Source organism: Mirounga leonina, unplaced genomic scaffold (assembly GCF_011800145.1).
Source record: "Mirounga leonina isolate KUSES-001 unplaced genomic scaffold, KU_Mleo_1.0 Mir_94, whole genome shotgun sequence".
Classification (NCBI taxonomy): Eukaryota; Metazoa; Chordata; class Mammalia; order Carnivora; family Phocidae; genus Mirounga; species Mirounga leonina.
Genome location: NW_023270855.1, coordinates 57,104,719 through 57,123,234, shown reverse-complemented (window position 1 = coordinate 57,123,234; position 18,516 = coordinate 57,104,719). Strand labels below are relative to the sequence as shown.

General features: G+C 53.0%; 1 protein-coding gene across 1 annotated transcript in view; it reads right to left on the bottom strand.

Moving 5' to 3' along the window:
• GNG7 (G protein subunit gamma 7) overlaps positions 1-18,516 on the bottom strand; it is a 122,805-nt gene that overhangs the window by 103,554 nt on the left and 735 nt on the right. The window lies entirely within an intron of this gene.

Sequence of the window (18,516 nt, the reverse complement as noted above, 5' to 3'; positions counted from 1 at the left end):
ATATAATTTAGAGACATGACCACTGAAGAAGTAATATGTTAAAGATTATTTCCCCAGAGAAAGGAGGCAGAGAAATGAGAAACATGAAAAAGCTTCATGATTAGGAGGGAAAAACAAAGGCAACCATCAATGCAGACTAATATGTAAGACAGAAAGAATTACAGTTGGGGATAGGAGATGGCATCCAAGTTATGAAATCAAACAAAGTGGTAGCTATGGACTCTCCCACAGGAAACATGAGGACAGATTTCAATTCAAGTGCACAGCCCAACCCGTGCTTTAAAGTCTGTTCCAGCAGCACCTGGGCGGCTCAGTCAGTTAAGCGTCTGCCTTCAGCTCAGGTCATGATCCCAGGGTCCTGGGATCAAGCCCCACATCAGGCTCCCTTCCCAGCAGGGAGTCTGCTTCTCCTTCCCCCTCTCCCCTGCTGCTTCTGCACACTCTCAATCTCTCTCTCTCAAATAAGTAAAATCTTAAATAAAATAAAATAAAGTCTGTTCCATGGAGGTCTCTGGGTGGCTCAGTCAGCAGAACATGAGACTCTTGAACTCAGGGTCATGAATTCAAGCCCCATGTTGGGTGTAGAGATTACTTAAAAATAAAATCTTAAAACAACAACAAAAAAAGTCTGTTCCATGGAAATTGAGTCCATCTGGAGATCGAGTTCTTGTGGAGCTCAGCTCTAGGAATCTGCTTCCCAGTAGGCAGTGGGACAATCACGCACAGTCAATGAGCAGGCAATCCCACCTGCTACCACACAAAGAAGGAGCCTAGTGCTCCCACAAAAAGCAGGCACCATACAGAACACCTCCACACATAACTTACTAGGTGTTGGCCACAAACTTTCTAGAAAAGTAAACTTGAAGCCTTTAGCTCTCAGCTTTTGGCTTCAGTAAGTAGTTTCTTAATTATAAGGAAAAAACTAGGTGTTTTTTCTCTGCCATTTTTACTTAACAGTCTATCATTGGCATTTTCTTTTTTTTTTTTCCTTTTTTAAAAGATTTTATTTATTTGAGAGAGAGAGAGAAAGCAAGAGAGAGAGAGAACAAATGGGGAGGAGGGGCAGATGGAGAGAGAGAGAAGCAGGCTCTCCCCGCTGAGCAGGGAGCCCGACATGGGGCTCGATCCCATGACCTGAGCCAAAGTCAGACACCTAACTGACTGAGCCACCCACACACCCCAGTGATTGGCATTTTCTAAGTATTCTTTGAAAACAGAATATATGAAAACAAATATATGGCTGCCCATATATTTACATCGAGTTAATATACCATAATTGTTGAACCATCTTCCTTACTATCGGTATTTAGACTGTTCCCAATTTCTGCTTTACAAGTAATGCTAAAGTGAACATCATTATGCCTATCTCTAATTACTTTCTTTTTTTTTAAATGTTTTATTTATTTACTCATGAAAGTCAGAGAGAGAGAGGCAGAGATAGAGGGAGAAGCAGGCTCCCCGCCTAGCAGGGAGCCCGATGTGGGACTCGATCCCAGAACCCTGGGATCATGACCCGAGCCGAAGGCAGATGCTTAACCATCTGAGCCACCCAGGCGCCCCTCTAATTACTTTCTTAGTCTACATTTTTAAAGATGGCATTACGGGATCAGAGAGCATTAAATATTTTTAAGGTTTTTGGGAAAACACACTATTAAGTTATTATTGAGAAAGATTACTCCATTTTATACTATCCCCCTGTCTACACCCTCATCAACACTGGTATTTTTTATTACTCCTCACCTATTGTAAAGGTGAAAAATAGAATCTTCTTTATTTTTCAATAAACTTTTTTACTTTGGAATATGTTTAGATTTGCAGAAGAGTTGTAAAGATAATACAGACAGTTCCTACATCCTTCACCCAGCTTCCCTTAATGTTAAGGACTCATATAACCAAGGTAACATTTGTTACAACCAAGACAACAACATTGCTACATTACTATTAACCAAATCAAATTCAGATTTCACCAGTTTTTCCACTAATGGCCCTTTTCTGTTCTAGGATCCCATCTAGGATACCACACTGCATTTATCACACTTTGTTGTGATAATGTTGTCCCTAATCCTTAGAACAACCTTATAACCTAAGGTCTAACATCTCCATTTTGCTGATAAGATGAGGGTTCAGAGAGGTTAAGTGACTTGCCAAAGTCACACAGCTGGTGAGCAGCACGGCCCAGATGCAGGCCACACCTAAAAGACTCCAGATCCAGGAATACTGGGAGCATGATTCCTTCTCTCATTCCATCCTCACTTCCTTCAAACGTGCAGAGGCTGGTCTCTAATTCCCCACTAACAAACGAGGTGATCCAAGCAAGGTGATATAAGTGGGTAATTAGCCCACATGACAGAATTAAGTCATTAATTCTTCCCTTCAAATAGCCTCCCTGGGGAACTCTTTCAAAGCAATATGCCATCTCATAATGTTTCTGTATGCACCTTGGGAATCACCTTTGGAGAGAGTAAGAATCTTATACCTGTGACATATGGTCCCACAACTTAGCAATGACATCCCCCACTCAACCCAAATCGGCCCGCTCCTGTTGACCTCTGGCTGGCTGGAAGGCACTCAGATGGTCCCCCCGTGATCCCCAACTCCTGGTTCTCACGTCTTGTGTCGGCACCTGCCCCTGAATGTGGGCAGGACCTGCGGCTTGCTTCTAACCTCTAGAATATGGCAGCGGCGATGGGATGTCACTTCCATGATTATCTGGCGTGACAAAGTAACTCCCATCGTTCTGACAGACTGTCCCCTTTGCTGCTGTGACGAAGCAGGTTGCCTACCGACCAGCAGCCAAAAAAACTGAGACTGGCCTCCAGGTGACAGCCCATTAGAAACTCAGCCATGCCAGCAGCCATGTGAGAGGGCTCCGAGCTGGATCCTTTCCCAGTTGACACAAGTCGACAGTCCAGGCTGACGGTCTGATTGCAGCCTGACAGACCCTGAACAGAAGACCCAGCTAAGCTGCACCCGGATCCCTGACCCACAGAAACGGGGAGACAATAAACACGTCTCCAGCCGCTAAGTTTGTAGTGATTTGTTATGTGGCTTAGCACATAAATACAGGCTGTTTCCCAAATTCAAATCTACCCTCAAAAGATAAAAATGTGGGGGTGCCTGGGCGGCTCCGTCAGTTGGGTGTCCAACCCGTGATTTTGGCTCAGGTCATGATCTCATGGGTTGTGGGATTGAGCTCCGTGTCAGGCTCCAGGCTCAGCGCGAGTCTGCTTGGGATTCTCTCTCCCTCTGCACCTCCCCCCACTCGTATGCGCTCACTCTCTCTCTCTCTCTCTCTCTCTCTGAAATAAAATCTTTGGGAAAAAAGGATAAAAATCTGAAATTTATCTGAAACCTACATATTTGTATATCTGAAAATACAAGAGCAGCGTAGCCCACTCCCGGAGGCACTCACAACTGCGCATGTTAGAACTACAAATTCTCCCAAGGTGACTGGTAATGCGGAGGGCACCTGCATCGATGTGAAACCTGGGGTGGTGAAGAAGACACAGACCCCCTCAGCTGATGTTCATAACTCAGATTCTTGTGCTCAACAGCACATACCCCATCAGGCGGTTGCTGTACGGAGTTTGAAAGCTGTTCTGTTGTATACCACCAAAAAAAAAACTGACTCAGGAAATAACACTATGCATTATATATATATATCGTACTATTTTTCTTAAAACGGAACTGCTATAACGCCTCCCCCTCTGGCTGAGACTAGAATAGATAAAATCCAGATTTTTACACACTTGGGATTGGTAATGTTTTAACACATGGAAAATGCTATGGGGTTGCAAACTGCTTTATATTCTTCAAACATATTTCCAACTGTGCCAACCATCCTAACAGTTGGATGTGTTCATAAATGAACCAAAACAGATCACATTCTTGGGGACAGATGCACCGTGGAAACCAAAGGGTCTCTCTGCTGTAGGCGGTGGGGGGAGGCAGTCATTAAACCCCTGAACCATCACAGAAAACGGGAGTGTGGCCTTCGTGAAACACCAGGGCTCAGGGAACCCAAGGAAGGGTGAGGACTATGGCCACGTTCAGTGTTGCCCAATGAAAACCGGTAACCTCAGGGCGCCTGGGTGGCTCAGATGGTCTGCCTTCGGCTCAGGTCATGATCTCAGGGTCCTGGGATCGAGTCCCGCATCGGGCTCCCTGCTCCTTGGGAGCCTGCTTCTCGCTCTGCCTCTCTCTCTCTCTCATGAATAAATAAATAAAATCTTAAAAAAAAAAAAAAGAAAAAAAGGTTCTCTCTCAATTTACCATTAAAAAATAATATTAAAAAAAAAAGAAAAGAAAACCGGTAACCGCAAAGACCAGGAAATGCTGGCCAGCAAGAAGGAGAGGTTGCTCAGAGGTAAAGAAGCAGGGACCATTACTTCCCAGACTAGGCTGGTTAGACACCAGAAATACCGGAGTGCATGGCCCCTCTCCTGAGGACAGCTCTGAAGGACAGCCGTGACCTAACCTGGTTCCTGTGCACGTCTCGATGTGTACAGAACCACTGGGAAAGCACTTCCCCGGGGTCCTATAGGGCACAAAGACAACACATGAAAAACACATACTCCTTGCACAGAGTTCTCAATGGGAGAAGCGGGACAGTTCCGCCCCCAGGGGATGTTAGGCCAAGTCACGATGAGATGCTCCTGGCATCGAGGGGGTGGGGCCGGGGATGCTGCTCAGCTCCCCCAGCGCCTGGGACGCCTCACAGACAGTGAACTGCCTCGATGTCAGCAGTGCAGGGACGGGGATGGGGGCGACCCTGCTCAGTCTGGCCCTCGTATCTAAAGGGACTCCTCCATCTTTATCACAAAGACAAATCTGTGTCATCGCCACAGAGGGAAAAACGGCCGCTTAATTACATTTCCATATGTGTTTCGGAGAGTTTCCCTAGGGAAGATGGCCGGGAACATCACCTGGAGACAGGACTCCGCTGTGCGTCTCCCGAGCAGTCTAAGCCCAGCTGTGAGCCCCGAGTGTCCCTCTGTTAACAGGATATCCCAGAGCACCCCAAAATTTCAAACATGTTTTCTTTGGCTTTGATCCCTTTACAAACAGCGAGGGGCGGTCCTGCCCCCAGGAGGCGCGGTGCTGTGTCTGAGGACAGCTGGGGTGGTCACGCCCGGGGGCAGGGGGCGACTGGCATTGAGTGGGCGGGGCTTAGGGATGCTGCTTAAGCCCCACAATGCCTGAGACCCCCGCAATGTCAACGGTGCCACCGAGGGGAGGCCCTGGCTCCCAGGCAGCGCGTCTGGAGGAGAGGCACCGGGCGGGGGGTCAGAGTGCACAGTGGCGATCGCACCTGCCAGACAACGAGGCCACCGGAAACCCCGCAGAGCAGATGGCCGACCCACGGCGCTTGCAACGATCTTACCTCGTCACCACCGTGACTCTGAGCTAAGTGTTCTCACTTCCCCATTTACAGGTGAGGGAGCATGGAGGGAGGGCCCCCAGGAAGCTGGCGAGGGCTTCAGATTTGGTTGGGTTTTTCTTCGACACTGCGGCCCCTGTGTACTCATCCTATGACCTGGGGCAGGCTTTACAAGTGCTCGGCTTTCCGACCCGGAGCGCTGGGAACAAGGGCACACGCCTGACACGTGTGAGGCAGGGTCTCTCGCCCCCAGCACTGTGGGCACTCAGGGCCAGATCATTCTCTGGGGTGGGGCCGTCCCGGTTTAAGGGTTAGATCAACAACGTCGGCGGCCATGAGGGCGTCTGGCATGGAGGGGGTACTCAGTGAAGGCTTCAGCTCCTTTTAATTTTTCTGGGGGCCGGGGGCGTAGGGGGCCAGGCCCAGCGTGGTGCACTCCTGACCGGGGCTCAGCCCTGAGCCCTCCGAAGCCTCCGGGTGAGGCACCAGGATTCCCCTTACTGCCTGCCCGAGCGGAGACAGGACGCCCCCCTCCACAGAAGCCAGCGTGGCCTGCCACTCCCCAACAAACCGTCACTGGGACACCACGAGCCCTCCTGTCCCACCCAGAAATTCCTCACCTCGGCCACCAGCATCCGACCACCGGGGCCTCTGTGTGGCTGTTCTGGCAGGGTGAGCACCCTTTGGAAAACGGCGTGCCTGGGGTCCAGCCCCTCGTGTGCAGCTCTGAGTGCAAAGGGGGTGAGTGGCTGCGGCCGCTCGTGTCTCAGGGCGCACGGCATCCACTGCTGGGCTCGGGCACGGAGGCAGAACAGCGTAATGGAGAAGCCACGGAACGCAACCACCCAGGGATGGCACGGTCACCAGCCGGGGGGCTGTCCGTCGGGGTTCCTGGCAACCTGGCCACGCTTGGCACACCTGTTGTGGGGAGTGAGACCACCTCCTTACTCTGCTCCCACAAGGGCCCTGACCTGGGACGGGGGATGAGATCGTGTGCCTGTTTCCCCTTCTGCAACACAGACAGGGGTCCAGCCTGGCGGGGCCACGGCAGCAGGCAGCTTCCTCCGCACTTCACCTCCGACCCCATTGGTTTCGTGGCAGCCCACTGCTAGGAGCCTCAGCTCCCGGAGGGGCCTCTGGTGTCAGGTCCATACCCACCACCACGGAATCCCACCCCCGCCTGCAGCCCAGGGCCGCCCAGCCCCTGCCACGCCATCTTCAACAACCAGGGACCGAGGGCTTCCCAAGACAGTCCGTCTGGCTCCCCAGCAAGTCCAGCCACTGCGGTTCTGCCCCCACGCCGCCAGGAACGGGTCTGATGCCTGAGGCGGCGGCTGTTAATATTAAACACTCGTAATAACAGTGCGAACAGAACAGCGGCCACCACACCCTCCCAACCCTGCGGACGATCCTGGGGGGTGACTCCTATTCCTTTGTGCCCACGGGGAAACAGAAACAGAGAGACTCAAGTCACACAGGGAGAATGTCACCCAGGGCTGAGCAGCAATTCCAACCCTGAAGCCTCACTACGCCACAATGCCCTCCACGTTCCAGAAGGTTCCAGAAAGGCCCATAACTCCCAACCCGTCACCTCTTCCGTACCTTACTCCCCAGGTCCCTCTTCCTCAGCAGTGCCACATCCAAACCTGACTCACCAGTTCCTCCCAGAGACCCGGGAGCACCTTCCTGCCTCCCAACCTACGCCTCACATGCGGCTGCTGAAGGCCCAGGGCTGGCAAGACCAAAGTCAAGGGCGTGACTGCTCCGCAGCCCCAGACGCAGAGGAATTCACGTCCTCGTGCCAGACTCACAAGGACGGGACATAAATGAGAACGTGCCTGCGAGCACGGCTCCACGGGGCTTGACCTAAGGCGGAGGGAGGGGAGGGCCTCTTGGGAAGAAGACAGAGCCATTCTCCACTGCCCTTAACCTGCAATGGTCACGTGTTCCGAAATATGACCACTTAGACCAAGAGGTATTTGGGGGCGGGGGGTTGACAGAGTACACAAAATAGAAAATTTATAATGTTAACCAAAGTATACATTTCAATGGCATCTAGTATATTCATGGAGCTGTGCAACCATCACCTCCAACTAGTTCCAGAACATTCCATCTCCCCAAAAGGAAACCCCGTCCCCATCATTTGTCACCCCCCTTACCCCCTTCCCTAGCCCCCGGCCCCCACGAGCCCCCTTCCCGTCCGTGGATGAGCCTGATCTGGACGTGTCACCCACGTGGACCGCGCGTGTGGGTGCCTCACTCCTGCTGGTGGCCGAGGAACGCTCCCATGCGTGGTGGACATGCTGTGTGTGTCCCTTTATCCGTCGATGGACACTTGGGGTCTTTCCACTTGGAGGCTGTTGTGGATCCTGCTGCTGTGAACACGGTGAGCAGGTTTTTTTTTTGTGGACACGGGTTCTTGTTTCTCTTGGGTGGACACCCAGGAGTGGGACCGCTGGGTCAGAGGGATACCCCACGTTTTACGTTTTTTGAGGAACCGCCCGACTGCCTTCCAGAGCGGCCACCCCCTCGTGCTCCCCCCGCCCTGGGGGGGCTCCGAGGTCCCCCGTCCTTGACAATACTTGCTAGTGCCCCTTTGTTGGATTCTGGCCGTCCTGGTGCGGTGACGTGCTGTCTCACTATGGTTTTGATTTGCATTTCCCTGAGAGCTAAAGGACACTGAGCATCTTTTCACGTGAAACCAATAATTTTTTAATTTTTAAAAAATTTTTACTTGAGGTAGACTCCCTGCCCAACGTGGGGCTTGAACTCAAGATCCTGAGATCAAGAGTTGCATGCTTCACTAACTGAGTTGGCCCGACACCCTGAGACCCATTATTTTTTTTTTTAAAGATTTTTTATTTATTCATTTGAGACACAGAGATACAGAGAGAGAGAGCATGAGAGACCCATTATTTTTAATACTAGGAACCAGGTACCCAGGAACCAGCTCCACACTCTCAATCCCACGGCTTGAAGAAGTGCGGCAGTCCATCCCCGAGACACAAAAATCCTATGCAAAATGCAGGCGGTGCAATTAGGAGGAGCTACGAAGTGGGGGAGCCCCCGGGGCTGGGGTCCTTCCTGGCACGCTCCCCCATCCTGAACCTCAGTGTACGCCTCTGAAGACAGGACCCCAGACGGGCACCTCAGGGAGTTGCTCTTGGGGTCAGCGCAGCCCTGGGTGGGAATCACTGCACGCAACGGGAAGTGAGACAAGAGTGGCCAGCAAGTCACCTTGCCCTGGAGCAGGAGAAAGGGGGAGTGAGCGAGACACCAACCAACAAAAATGGAAGCTCAACGCAAAGAAAACTGGGCCAGGCCCCCTGGCGACTGCAGACAGAGGTGGCTGGGAGTCCAGCAGGTTCAGAGCATCGGGCGCTGGAGAACGGTGGACGTGGGGGGTAGGTGAGAGCAGGGCGAGGCAGAGAGGCGGCCCCACGAGGGGCAGGCTGACGGTGAGCAAGCGGAGTGTGCGAGTGGGCCCAGCGCAGAGGGCATTCCAGGCCAGGGAAACAGGGGCGAGACCCGGGGGGCGCCAGGGAGAAAACTCAGCCGCGCTGAGAAAGCTGCCCCGGTGGCGGGCTGGCGCAGGGCCCTGCCGACCTAGGCCCCAAGGCAGAAACGAGGATGGGGGCGGGGAGCCGACGAATGGGATCAGCCAGAGGAACTCAGATCCTTCCAGAGCCCCCGGGGCTGAGCCGTCAAAGGAGCAGCAAATGGACAAAAGTCCCACCAGGCACAGAAGCACGATCGATAAGTTTAATAATAGGTGATGGGCCCCACGATGCTGCTCCCGCGTATCCATCAGCCCTGAAAGCATCTGTCCACACAGAAGCCTCAACACACACGTTCACCGCATCACATTCACGACAACCACAAGGCGGAAGCAAGCCACGTACCCAGCAACGGATGCAGGGATAAAGACAATGCGACGTATTCATTCAATGGAATACTGTTCGGCCAGAAAATATGAACGTTGATGGACCCCGAGCCCACGACGCTCGGGGAGGGAACGAGACACAAAAGGCCGCACGGGGTGTGAGTCCACGTGGGTGACACGTCCAGAACAGGCTCATCCATGGACGGGAAGGGGGAAGGAGGCTCGTGGGGGCGGGGGGCCTGGGGGAGGGCACGGGGAGTCCATGCTTCATGGGAACAGAGCCTCAGTTTGGGGAGATGGAAAGTTCTGGAGACGGATGGTGGGGGTGGTTGTGCTTCATGCCACTGAGCTGTGCACTCAGAGACGTTAAGGGGCGCCTGGCTGGCTCAGTCGGTTAAGTGTCCGGCTCTCGCTTTCAGCTCGGGTCGTGATCTCAGGGGTGTGAGACTGAGCCCTGCGTCGGGCTCCCGGGGGAGTCTGCTTGAGTTTCTCTCCCTCTGACCCTCCCCCTGCCCCCCACTTGTGTGCTTTCTCTCTCTCTAAATAATAAATAAATATTTTTAAAAAGAAAGAAAGAAAGAGTTAAGATGGTGAATTTGATGTTACGGGTACTTTGGGTGGAAATGGGTGCGGAGAGCGGGGTGGGACGCTCGAGCTGCACTGAGCAGAGACGGAGGGAGAAGTAAATGGGGACGATGTCTGGTGCGTGACAGATGCTCGATCTGTGCTGACGGCCACAGCTGACAGGTCCCCTCCCCCTGGAGGCAGGGGGCATGGCAGAGGATGGCTATACCCGCGGTTGGTGGCAGAGCAGAGGCCAGGCGGCTCCCTGCCCTGGGCGGCTGGACGGGCGGCTGGGGGAACCCTGTCCTTCCTTACAGGGTGCCCCCCCCTCCGCTGCCCAGCTCCACTTTCAAAGGACACCTGAACACCTCCCCACAAAACAGCCTGCTTTCCAGCAATCCTTGGCTTTCCCCAGACGCCGCATCGACATGTGAACGAAGACTCACGGTGTTCCTTTGGGCCGCGGGCGGGCCGGTCGGGAAGGTAGGAACACCGGCGCTGTGAGGCGGTTTCCAGCCTTGGGCAGCACAGGTCCCAACTCTGCCCCTAGATCTAAAGCTCCCCCTCCTTTTATTAAAACGTAGCACCTACGCAGAGCTGTGACAAATGCTCAGAGCCGGCTTATGCTTGTCTCAGTCACCGGCGGTGGGACCCGTTCATGCCCCTCACTGATGCATGGGTCTGGGACAGGTGGGACCCATGTGTCTCAAATCAGAAGGGAGAGGGTTCTCCCCAGCACCCTGCAGTGTCCATGGCCACGGCATGTGAGACAATGACTCTTCCCACCTCCCCCAGATTATCTCCAGCTCAGCCGGCACTGGCTATGGCGGAGCCAGGAGGGAGTTTACACCAGGCCGTGAAGACGGACCGCAGAGCTGACAGGACAGAGGACGGGGAATCCAGCACGGGAGAGCGAGGGGTCCCGGGCCCGGGGTTCCCCAGCCCAAGGAAGGAAGGGTGGAAGGACACGCATCCAGGCCTCTGAGAACCTGGCAGGTGGGCAAACACGACCTGTGACTGGTGACCAAGGTCAACACCATCAGTGACGTCATGTGGGTGTCAGGGACCCCTGGTGTGATGTGCCAAGAGGGGTCCTCGCCACTGTGTGTCCTGCCCCCAAACCCATAACCCTGGTCCGATCACAAGGGAACATCAGGCAAACCCAGATTGGGGGTCGTTGTGCAAAATTCCTAACCGGGCGTCCTCAAGACTGTCCAGGCATAAAAGACAAGGAAGGTCAGAGAGGCTGTCAGCCCAGAGGGCGTAACGCCACGTGGGGTCCTGGGGCAGAGAAGGGCGGTAGAGGAAAAGTGGTGAAATCCAGACAAGGCGTGGCTTTGGCTAATAGCACTGCGCGCGGGCTAACTTCCGAGGGCAGCACGAACTCAGGGGCAATACTGGGCGTTTGGTAGCACGGGGGTCACGAGGGGACCCTGGGGACTCTCCACACTGCCTTCGAGACTTTTCTTACACCTAAAATCAGCCCAGAGGTAAAATGTTATTGAAGAGAAAAAACAAGTCTCAGAACTCAGCGCACCGTCTTTCTCAGAGGCCCCCTTGGACACTTACCTTACCCCAGGCCCCACTTCTCAGCTAGGGCACTGGAAGCTGCGAGGGGAGGGGACTGGGCCAATGTGGGAACGAGACGCAGAGGCAAGGCCGGGACCAAGGTCCCCTGTCCTCCTGAGCCCCAAACACCCACACACAGGAGTCTGAGGCTTGTGAATGCTGTGGGCCTGCTTTTGTCTCCTTTACACAGAGCTGAGGGGCCCCTGGAGCCCTTCAGTGAGACACAGAGACAGAGGGAGAGAGAAGAAAGACGGGGCGCCAATCTGTTCCTTGAACAACAAGGAATGTCCGGCCCACCCACAAAGCCCCCCAGCCCCATTTCCTCCCATCGGCCTCTTGCTGCCAATCGAAACAACCATGCATTCCCAAAGCGGCAGTCTGCCAAGAGACAAAAGGGGAAAAAAAGCAAAACAAACCTTCCGTTTCTCACCCTGGCCCCAAATATTTAAAATTCAGCCTACCTGAAGAATGAGTGCTTGTCAGTGCTCAGCCTAAAGACAGAAGCGCTTCTAAGTTCAGAGGGTGTGGAACAGAGACTCGTCCTTGGCTCCAGACGACAAAATTCACTGTGACCCGGCTGGGTTTTCAAACCTGGCTCCGGGCAAACTGTCACTCCTGGACATCATTCTAAAAAACCGCCCATCGGCTGATGTCAAAATTGTCCATCTGACTATGTGTTTGGAAGACCACTGCTTCATTGTGGGCTGTTTTATTTTTATTTACTCGATATCCTTTCTCGGTTTATAGCTAAAAGCCACGAGCATGAGACATTTATGTGCAGTTTTATGTTCGTGCGTCTTTAAGTAACGTGATAATAAACATAACTGGCATTTTAAAATGGGATCTATCTGGAGCCATGGTTCATCAAATCTAAGATGCCATTATTTCTAAGATTGGCTGTTACGTCTCGTGACCCTAAAGAAAATAAATAATCAGTCTCACTAAGTATGGCATGCTGTTATGGGGAAAAAAAATCATCCTACGCGTCTGTCCCCAAATCATTAACCTCTGCTCAACCAGGAGGCTATGGGGGTAGGAGCTCCCAGCAAGACAACATCAGAGACTACTCTCTGGAGCGAAGCATCACTTGCTCTCCCGAGACCGGAGCTAAAATGAACGGATAAAGCTGAAGTATGAGACCCCGAGTTCAAGTCCCAGCACTGCCACGAACGCATGAAACCAGGCCTGTCTCCTCATCTGTAAATCCCGCCATTAGACTAGCAGGTTGACCAACTTTTTCTGTAGGGGCCAGAGAACTGGTACTTTTGGCTTTGAGACAAGCTACCGGGTCTCCTGTGTTGTAGCCTGAAGGCCAATGTAGGCAACATGTCAACGAATGCGAGTGGCTCTGTGACAATAAAACTTTATTGGTGGACAGTGAAACTTGAATTCTATATAATTTTCATATGTCATGATATATTACGCTTCCTTTGATTTTTTTTTTTTTTTTATGAAACCACTTCAAATGTAAAAACCATTCTCAGCCCAAGGGCCACATAAAAACAGACGATGAGCTGGATTTGGCCCGAGCGCCATGGTTTGCCATCCCCTGGACTAGACAGTCTAGGGGGCTCTTCTGGAACTGACTTTCTAAGACTTTCAATCCACATTCTCAACCAGCAGATACTTTAGTAGCTCTAAAAACCACCCACAACATGTCCAAATGCTCAGCTACACTCATATACCTTTAGAGGTCTTAGTTCCTCCTAAAATTTCCCCTAGTCACTTCCTGCACCTGTGACGTCCAGTCTGTGGCCCTGAGCACCTGAAATGGGGCTCATCCTGAGACGTCAAAATCTGTAGGTGCAAACTACATACCAGATTTTGAAGACTTCATATAAAAGAAAGGAAAATAGCTCATTCATACCTTCTTCACGTTGATGACATGTCAAAATGTCAGTATTTGGATATAAGGGGTTATGTAAAGTGTCTCATTAAAATTAGTTTCACCTATTTTGCTTTTTTGAATGTGGCCGGTCGAACGTTTACAATTACATAAGAGGTTCGAATCCCGTTTCTGTTCAACAATACAGTTGCTTGGAGTGGAGAACATGGAAGAATAATTCATAGAAAACTCCATAGCCTACAGAGTTACATCTTTCCCAAAAGGCACTCGAGGTTACTAAGCTATTCTTATCACTTTGCCCATGAAGGCAAAATAGTGGAGTTGGGGGGGGATGAATCGGTGGAGAACAGAGGACTTTTTAGGGCCGTGAAACTACTCTGTGCAATACCATAATAGTGGATGCGTGACTTTATCCATTTGCCCAAACCCACGGTACAACACCAACAGTGAGTCTGAATGTCACCTATGGACCCTGGGTGATCATGACGTGTCTGTGTAGGTTCACTGACTCTAACAAATGTCCCACTCTCATGGGGACGCTGATAATGTGGGAACCTGGGCAGGGGGGACAGGGTGGTATGTGGGAAATCCCTCTGCTCAATTTTGTTATGAACCTAAAACTGTTCTAAAAAATAGTCTATTAAAAGAAAAACCAAACATATCTTTTTACTTTACTTTTTACTTTTATGAATCATGGTTTCATAAAATCTTATTAGAAATAGTTCAGCCCAGTGTTTCCCAACCAGGGGTGATTCTGCCCCCAGGGGACACTGGGCAGTGTCTGGGGACACCTGTCTTTGTCACGACTGGGGGGTGCTCCTGGCATTGAGGGGGTGGGGTGGGGTCACAGATGTTGCTCAGCCCCCAACAGTGCCCAGGACGGCCCCATAGGGAAGGCACCTGACCCAAATGTCAGCAGTGCCGAGGGGGAGACCCTGAGTGAAATGACGTGGAAGATTCAGCCCTGCCTCGGGGCTCGCACAAGGGGGGCGCACCCCCACCTGCCTCCTGGCAAACCTGTCAGTGCGAAGCTTGTCTCTGGCCCATCCTACACACAGGACCCCCGCCTCTCCACCCGCGCAAGGCTTCCTTTCTTGCAGCACCTGTGGAGCTCATGGGATACACAGGCCTGGGCCCGTCTCCACCATCCCAGGGACCCCCACTCAGAGAGCCAGGTCGGGGACAGAATGGCCCTGGGTCCCCCGTCTCCACGCTTCCCCACGCATGCACACAAGCATCTCATTCACGTGGTATCCCGGCGCCTGGCACCAGCTCTGATGCTTAAAATAGGCACACAAGCAGCCTTTGTTGGGGAGAGGCAGGAAGGAAGGCAGGCAGGCAGGCTTCAGACAAAGGGGACAGCAAACCGCACCATCCCGGAAAGGGGGCCTGTGCTGAGCGGGTGGCAGGGAGGGGCAGCAGGGGCGGGTTTCTGCAGGCAAAGTGAAGGTCACTGTGGAAAGGTGAGGTAGGGCCAACGTCCGTGGTGCCACCAAGGCTGCATGAGGCATTTCGATCTTGCCAAGTGGGTGATGAGTTGGTAGATGTGGCAGGGAAATGACGATACATCTAGGCCTTAGAGAGCAGATTCTGGCCGTGCGGAGCCGCCCACCTGAGCGGGCCACGAGGCCAACCCACCAGCTAGGATGCGTGGCACTGGAGACCGAGAAGCACTTAAGTGGAAAAGAGAGACGCAGAACACGGAGGGCTGACCCTGGGCCACCCCCAAGCTTTGGCTCAACAGGCCACCAAGTGTCAGGAAAAAGCCACTTAAATAGCAGCTTGATTGTTCACTGCCAAAACATGGGGGCAGCCCAGATGTCCACAGTCAGGTGAAGGGAGAAACAAAGCGTGTCCGTCCACAGGTGGAATATTACTCACCCATGAACAGGAGCGAGGTGCTGACATGCGGCCCCCAGGGACCGACCCCAAGCCCACGACGCTCAGGGAGGGAACCAGACACAGAAGGCCACACGGGGTGTGAGTCCACGTGGGTGACACGTCCAGATCAGGCTCATCCGCGGACGGGAAGGGGGCTCGTGGGGGCCGGGGGGGGGGGGACAGGGAGTGATGGTTAATGGTTATAGGGATCTTATATGAGTGATGAAAGGCTCTAAAGGTTTATGGGGATGGTTGCACAGCTCCATAAACTTCCCCCAAAACTAAACTCTCTCCTTAAAATGCCTGAGTTTTATGACATGGAAATTGTACCTCAATTGAAAAATGAAAAGCAGTAAGATCTTCCCCTTGGCAAAGTTCTCAAGGAAAACAGTAGCCGTTTCTGGAAGAGTCTCAGAGCTGCCCGAAGCCCCGCCACGTGCCAGCTGGCAGGGCGGACGAGGAGGAGGATAGAGGCCATCCCCCCCCGGCCCCCGGGGACAAGTCACTCCACCTTTTCAGCCCCCCCAGCTGGTCTCCAAGGTGTGCTGGGCAACATATGCCATGCCTTTCCTCTAGACCCTGAGGAGAAAGAGGCCAGGCCGAAGGGTAGCATGAGAAAGAAGCAATGAAAAGCCAGGTCCGGAACGGTGGAAAAGAACAGCAGGAAGTGGAGGGAGGTTCCTTGGAGTGCAGAGGCCAGCCTTAAAGGACCCGGGCATGCGGCGGACGCGAGAGAACCTTCCCCGAACAGAGATCCAGGCGGGCAGTCACCTGCCGACTGCTACTGCGGGGGGGCACAAAGGAGGGCGGTGGGGGGCGGGTAACTCTATATCGATACCCAGCAATTGTGCAACTGTCCTGGCAAACGTCCTCTCTAGAAAGCTCCAGAAACTTCCAGAGTCACGGAGGCCACGCACAACGGCCTTTTTGTAGGAAACTACAAAGGACTTCAAGAATAGGAATGACCCAGTAAATGCCATTTTAAAGACTGTTCTTTAAAAATGCAAATGCGAAAATCTGTAACAACACCTTGAACGGAAGAAGCAGCTTCTTACTCTACTACATGGTGTACAAAAATAACGCGTCCATTCAGGAAACATGAAGCTGAGTCTGTGTGTTGGGTAATTCATATTGCATCGTCCTTCCCTTCAAACCACAGGGCCCCGCGCTTTATGAAGCACCAAACAAGAGCAGAAAACAATGGCATCAATCACAGGATACTTTCAAAGTAAGACCAAGAATCACCCACAGAACCCCGGCATCTATGCAAGCCGCACGTGCTAGGTTAAAAACAGAGAAACAAATCCAAAACTTTGGCATCTTCCAATGCTTGCGACTTAGCAATTCAGCCCGTGGGTGAGATCCCTGTAAGGCATGTTCAGAAGCCACACAGAAGACCAACCGAGAAAGAAGCCAGCACCGCTAAAATCCTCTAAACGCGTTTTTCCTCTCAAAATGAGAGCACTAGATGACTTACAAAGCAACTCCAAATCTGAATGGCCGAATTTCCTAAGGATCAAAGGTGAGATGTGGTCTTCAAAGGGGAAAATAACCTCGTTTTGCCTAGAACAGGGCGTCTCCACTGGGGTGACTCTGCACCTAGGGGGCACTGGGCAGTGTCTGCGGAAGGCTCTGGCCATCACAACTTAGGGTTGGCACCCCACAGTGACCCACCCCGATCGCAGGAGTGCCAAGCGGAGAGACCTGGGTCCATCATATGAGCTCCAGTTGTCGAATTCATATATTTAAAGAGCATATACTTGCAGTCCAGTGGTCCCCTTTGGGGTACACATTGGAATGGCTCCTGGGGGGTACACCTAAATCAGAATGACCCATGCAACCTTCTCTTAAGCAGATGTGCCTGTTTCTGGACAAACCTTCAGAATCTCCTGGTCACGGACCCTTCTTCCTTTTTTGTTTTTTTCCCCTCACTTTTAATGATACGGACTTTTTCCCCCGCCCAGAGATTCTTTTTTAAAGCTCCAGGGGTGATCTCATGTGCCACCCCAAAGCTAAAGGACTGGAGTCAAGCTCCAGCTGATTCCTTCCCTCCGCTCCCCTCCCCTCTGTGACAACCCAGTAATTCTACCCACCCACCTTCCCCCCTCCCAAAAAAAACCCTTAATTTAGAACATTATTATCAACGTCTCACGTCCCCTCGCCATGTGCCAGGGGCGTGCTAGGTGCGTGCATTCCCTCATCTGACCCCCCAGCAGTCCTGTGAGGTGCCTGCTACAGCTTTCTTATTCCTATTTCATGGAGAAGCAAAGTAAACTCCCAGAGGCCCCGCGGCCCCGCCAGCAGCTGGAACCCAGGGTGGAACACAGGCCCGCCATCCAGAGCCCATTTCCGCAAGACCTCAGCATCCGACTGAACAAGTTTGTGAACTTGGCGTCGCTGCATCCCGGACACCTAGCAACAATCGAAGCCTCTGAGCTGCTGTTCATCACGCCTGTCTTCTCCCGCCCACCTTCCAGCCCCTAGCAACCCCCGCTCCCCAGGAAAAACAAAGTGCCACCCACATCCCTCAATACCATCGTCCCCAAAACTCCCACCTTGGTTCCTCATTCCCGAGCCCAAAAATTCCTGAAAAATTCAGTCACCGCCACGAAACCTTTCTGCTTATACCCTACATCCTAGAAGCTGACCTCCAAAGTGGATTGGACTCCCATCTCTCCTCCAGCTCACGGTCACCCAGGGGTTTCTGCCTACCCTCCTCGTACACCAAATGATTAGCCCTCCAAAAGTAGGGGGCGAGTGGCCTCCACAATCCTTGTAACTGACTTCTAACCAAGACCCATTTCCTCCTGACTAGTCGTCCTCCCCCCAAACACACCAGCACCAGGTTTCACAGCCTGCCATCACTGGGCCCCCAGGGCCCTTAGACCCCTGCTGAAAGTGGCCTGGCCCTCCCCTCACTGTGCCCCCTTTCTCTGCTCGCCCTCCCGGGAGACTCCTCAATCACTCCTCCCTCGGTCCCCAGCTCCACCCCTGGCTGCACTCCTCTGTCTCCTCCCTCCTGCCTGCAACCCCCAACTCCCAATGCAGCCCCCTCCCCAGCTAACCTCCACTTTCAACTCCACTCCCAGCCCCTCCTCAAATTACCTCCACCTTCAACTCAAGCACAATTCCCTCTCCCCGTCAACCCCTAACTCAAGCCCCACCCTTCCCCTGCCGACCTCCACCCCAGTTTGAGCCCCGACCCTCAACTACAGCCCCAGCCCCTTCTTCACTGACTTCGACCCCCAACTCCAGTCGGGATCCCAGGCCCTGGCCCCTTCCTCACTGACCGCGACCCCCAGCTCTAGACCAGACCCGGCCCCAGCCCCTTCCTCACTGACCACGACCCGCAACTCCGGGGGCTCCCCCCCCCCCGCCCCATCCCTTTCCTCA